This window comes from Scyliorhinus canicula, chromosome 30, assembly GCF_902713615.1.
Source record: "Scyliorhinus canicula chromosome 30, sScyCan1.1, whole genome shotgun sequence".
In the NCBI taxonomy this organism is placed as follows: Eukaryota; Metazoa; Chordata; class Chondrichthyes; order Carcharhiniformes; family Scyliorhinidae; genus Scyliorhinus; species Scyliorhinus canicula.
This window is the reverse complement of record NC_052175.1, coordinates 10,404,355-10,410,342: the sequence shown is the minus strand read 5'-3', so window position 1 is coordinate 10,410,342 and position 5,988 is coordinate 10,404,355.

Sequence of the window (5,988 nt, the reverse complement as noted above, 5' to 3'; positions counted from 1 at the left end):
CTCATCCTGTGTTGCAGTAATAACAGTGAGCGTAACAATTCCAAAACTGTGTTACAGTAATAAAAGTGAATGTAACAATTCTCTTCCTCTGTTTCAGTAATAACAGTGAGTGTAAACTTCTCATCCTGTGTTACAGTAATAACAGTGAGTGTAACAATTCCAAACCTGTGTTACAGTAATAACTGTGACTGTAACAATTCTCATCCTCTGTTGCAATAATAACAGTGAGTGTAAACTTCTCATCCTCTGTTACAGTAATTACAGTGAGTGTGACGCTACCCATCCTTTGTTACAGTAATAACAGTGAGTGTAACACTTCTAATCCTGTGACACAGGAATAACTCTGAGTGTAATAATTCTCATCCTGTGTTACAGTAATAACAGCGAGTGTAACAATTCTCATCCTGTGTTTCAGTAATAACAGTGAATGTAATGATTCTCATCCTGTTTCACAGTAATAACAATGAGTGTAACAATTCCCATCCTGTGTTACAGTTATAACAGTGAGTGTAACAATTCTCATCCTGTGTTACAGTAATAACAGTGAGTGTAACAATTCTCATCCTGTGTTACAGTAATAACCGTGAGTGTAACAATTCCAAACCTGTGTTACAGTAATAACAGTGAGTGTAACAATTCTCATTCTCTGTTGCAATAATAACAGTGAGTGTAAACTTCTCATCCTCTGTTGCAATAATAACAGTGAGTGTAAACTTCTCATCCTCTGTTACTGTAATAACAGTGAGTGTGACGCTACCCATCCTGTGTTACAGTAATAACAGCGAGTGTAACACTTCTAATCCTGTGACACAAGAATGACTCTGAGTGTAACAATTCTCATCCTGTGTTACAGTAATAACAGCGAGTGTAACAATTCTCAACCTGTATTACAGTAATAACAGTGAGTGTAACAATTCTCATCCTGTGTTACAGTAATAACAGTGAGTGTAAACTTCTCATCCTGTGTTACAGTAATTACAGTGAGTGTAATAATTCTCATCCTGTGTTACAGTAATAACAGTGAGTTTAACAATTCTCATCCTGTGCGACAGTAATAACAGTGAGCGTAACAATTCCAAACCTGTGTTACAGTAATAAAAGTGAGTGTAACAATTCTCATCCTCTGTTACAGTAATAACAGTGAGTGTAAACTTCTCATCCTCTGTTACAGTAATAACAGTGAGTGTGACGATCCTCATCCTGTGTTACAGTAATAACAGTGAGTGTAACACTTCTCATCCTATGACACTGGAATAACTCTGAGTGTAACAATTCTCATCCTGTGATACAGTAATAACAGTGAGTGTAACAATTCTCATCCTGTGTTACAGTAATAACAGTGAGTGTAACAATTCTCATCCTGTGTTACAGTAAGAACAGTGAGTGTAAATTTCTCATCCTGTGTTACAGTAATAACAGTGAGTGTAATAGTTCTCATCCTGTGTTACAGTAATAACAGTGAGTGTAACAATTCTCATCCTGTGTTACGGCAATAACAGTGAGCGTAGCAATTCCCAACCTGTGTTACAGCAATAACTCTGAGTGTAACAATTCTCATCCTGTGTTACAGTAATAACAGTGAGTGTAACAATTCTCATCCTCTGTTACAGTAATAACAGTGAGTGTAACAATTCTCATCCTGTGTTACTGTAATAACAGTGAGTGTAATCTTCTCATCCTGTGTTACTTTAATAACAGTGTGTGTAATATTTCTCATCCTGTGTTACAGTAATAATAGTGACTGTAACAATTCACATCATGTGTTACAGTAATAACAGTGAGTGTAACAATTCTCATCCTGTGTTACTGTAATAACAGTGAGTGTAATCTTCTCATCCTGTGTTACTTTAATAACAGTGTGTGCAATATTTCTCATCCTGTGTTACAGTAATGATAGTGACTGTAACAATTCACATCATGTGTTACAGTAATAACAGTGAGTGTAGCAATTCTCATCCTTGTGTTACGGTAATAACAGTGCGCGTAGCAATTCCCAACCTGTGTTACAGTAATAAAAGTGAATGTAACATTTCTCATCCTGTGTTACAGTAATAACAGTGAGCGTCACAATTCCCAACCTGTGCTTCAGTAATTACAGTGAGTGTAACACTTCTCATCCTCTGTTGCAATAATAACAGTGAGTGTAAACTTCTCATCCTCTGTTACAGTAATAACAGTGTGTGACGGTACCCATCATGTGTTACAGTAATAACAGTGAGTGTAACACTTCAAATCCTGTGACACAGGAATAACAATGAGTGTAATAATTCTCAACCTGTGTTACAGTAATTACAGTGAGTGTAACAATTCTCATCCTGTGTTACAGTAATAACAGTGAGTGTAACAATTCTCATCCTGTGTTACATTAATAACAGTGAGTGTAACAATTCTCATCCTGTGTTACAGTAATTACCGTGAGTGTAACAATTCCAAACCTGTGTTACAGTAATAACAGTGAGTGTAACAATTCCAAACCTGTGTTACAGTAATAACAGTGAGTGTAACAATTCCAAACCTGTGTTACAGTAATAACAGTGAGTGTAACAATTCTCACCCTCTGTTGCAATAATAACAGTGAGCGTAACAATTCCAAAACTGTGTTACAGTAATAAAAGTGAATGTAACAAATCTCTTCCTCTGTTTCAGTAATAACAGTGAGTGTAATAATTCTCATCCTGTGTTACCGTAATAACAGTGAGTGTAACAATTCTCATCTTGTGTTTCAGTAATAACAGTGAGTGTAAAAATTCTCATCCTTTGTTACAGTAATTACAGTGAATGTAATAATTCTCATCCTGTGTTACAGTAATAACAATGAGTGTAACATTTCTCATCCTGTGTTGCAGTAATAACAGTGAGCGTAACAATTCCAAAACTGTGTTACAGTAATAAAAGTGAATGTAACAATTCTCTTTCTCTGTTTCAGTAATAACAGTGAGTGTAAACTTCTCATCCTGTGTTACAGTAATAACAGTGAGTGTAACAATTCCAAACCTGTGTTACAGTAATAACTGTGACTGTAACAATTCTCATCCTCTGTTGCAATAATAACAGTGAGTGTAAACTTCTCATCCTCTGGTACAGTAATTACAGTGAGTGTGACGCTACCCATCCTGTGTTACAGTAATAACAGTGAGTGTAACACTTCTAATCCTGTGACACAGGAATAACTCTGAGTGTAATAATTCTCATCCTGTGTTACAGTAATAACAGCGAGTGTAACAATTCTCATCTTGTGTTTCAGTAATAACAGTGAATGTAATGATTCTCATCCTGTTTCACAGTAATAACAATGAGTGTAACAATTCCCATCCCGTGTTACAGTTATAACAGTGAGTGTAACAATTCTCATCCTGTGTTACAGTAATAACAGTGAGTGTAACAATTCTCATCCTGTGTTACAGTAATAACGTGAGTGTAACAATTCCAAACCTGTGTTACAGTAATAACAGTGAGTGTAACAATTCTCATCCTCTGTTGCAATAATAACAGTGAGTGTAAACTTCTCATCCTCTGTTGCAATAATAACAGTGAGTGTAAACTTCTCATCCTCTGTTACTGTAATAACAGTGAGTGTGACGCTACCCATCCTGTGTTACAGTAATAACAGTGAGTGTAACACTTCTAATCCTGTGACACAAGAATGACTCTGAGTGTAACAATTCTCATCCTGTGTTACAGTAATAACAGCGAGTGTAACAATTGTCAACCTGTATTACAGTAATAACAGTGAGTGTAACAATTCTCATCCTGTGTTACAGTAATAACAGTGAGTGTAAACTTCTCATCCTGTGTTACAGTAATTACAGTGAGTGTAATAATTCTCATCCTGTGTTACAGTAATAACAGTGAGTGTAACAATTCTCATCCTGTGCGACAGTAATAACAGTGAGCGTAACAATTCCAAACCTGTGTTACAGTAATAAAAGTGAGTGTAACAATTCTCATCCTCTGTTACAGTAATAACAATGAGTGTAAACTTCTCATCCTCTGTTACAGTAATAACAGTGAGTGTGACGATCCTCATCCTGTGTTACAGCAATAACAGTGAGTGTAACACTTCTCATCCTATGACACTGGAATAAATCTGAGTGTAACAATTCTCATCCTGTGATACAGTAATAACAGTGAGTGTAACAATTCTCATCCTGTGTTACAGTAATAACAGTGAGTGTAACAATTCTCATCCTGTGTTACAGTAAGAACAGTGAGTGTAAATTTCTCATCCTGTGTTACAGTAATAACAGTGAGTGTAATAGTTCTCATCCTGTGTTACAGTAATAACAGTGAGTGTAACAATTCTCATCCTGTGTTACGGCAATAACACTGAGCGTAGCAATTCCCAACCTGTTTTACAGCAATAACTCTGAGTGTAACAATGCTCATCCTGTGTTACAGTAATAACAGTGAGTGTAACAATTCTCATCCTGTGTTACAGTAATAACAATGAGTGTAACATTTCTCATCCTGTGTTGCAGTAATAACAGTGAGCGTAACAATTCCAAAACTGTGTTACAGTAATAAAAGTGAATGTAACAATTCTCTTCCTCTGTTTCAGTAATAACAGTGAGTGTAAACTTCTCATCCTGTGTTACAGTAATAACAGTGAGTGTAACAATTCCAAACCTGTGTTACAGTAATAACTGTGACTGTAACAATTCTCATCCTCTGTTGCAATAATAACAGTGAGTGTAAACTTCTCATCCTCTGGTACAGTAATTACAGTGAGTGTGACGCTACCCATCCTGTGTTACAGTAATAACAGTGAGTGTAACACTTCTAATCCTGTGACACAGGAATAACTCTGAGTGTAACAATTCTCATCCTGTGTTACAGTAATAACAGCGAGTGTAACAATTCTCATCCTGTGTTTCAGTAATAACAGTGAATGTAATGATTCTCATCCTGTTTCACAGTAATAACAATGAGTGTAACAATTCCCATCCCGTGTTACAGTTATAACAGTGAGTGTAACAATTCTCATCCTGTGTTACAGTAATAACAGTGAGTGTAACAATTCTCATCCTGTGTTACAGTAATAACCGTGAGTGTAACAATTCCAAACCTGTGTTACAGTAATAACAGTGAGTGTAACAATTCTCATCCTCTGTTGCAATAATAACAGTGAGTGTAAACTTCTCATCCTCTGTTGCAATAATAACAGTGAGTGTAAACTTCTCATCCTCTGTTACTGTAATAACAGTGAGTGTGACGCTACCCATCCTGTGTTACAGTAATAACAGTGAGTGTAACACTTCTAATCCTGTGACACAAGAATAACTCTGAGTGTAACAATTCTCATCCTGTGTTACAGTAATAACAGCGAGTGTAACAATTCTCATCCTGTATTACAGTAATAACAGTGAGTGTAACAATTCTCATCCTGTGTTACAGTAATAACAGTGAGTGTAAACTTCTCATCCTGTGTTACAGTAATTACAGTGAGTGTAATAATTCTCATCCTGTGTTACAGTAATAACAGTGAGTGTAACAATTCTCATCCTGTGCTACAGTAATAACAGTGAGCGTAACAATTCCAAACCTGTGTTACAGTAATAAAAGTGAGTGTAACAATTCTCATCCTCTGTTACAGTAATAACAATGAGTGTAAACTTCTCATCCTCTGTTACAGTAATAACAGTGAGTGTGACGATCCTCATCCTGTGTTACAGTAATAACAGTGAGTGTAACACTTCTCATCCTATGACACTGGAATAACTCTGAGTGTAACAATTCTCATCCTGTGATACAGTAATAACAGTGAGTGTAACAATTCTCATCCTGTGTTACAGTAATAACAGTGAGTGTAACAATTCTCATCCTGTGTTACAGTAAGAACAGTGAGTGTAAATTTCTCATCCTGTGTTACAGTAATAACAGTGAGTGTAATAGTTCTCATCCTGTGTTACAGTAATAACAGTGAGTGTAACAATTCTCATCCTGTGTTACGGCAATAACACTGAGCGTAGCAATTCCCAACCTGTTTTA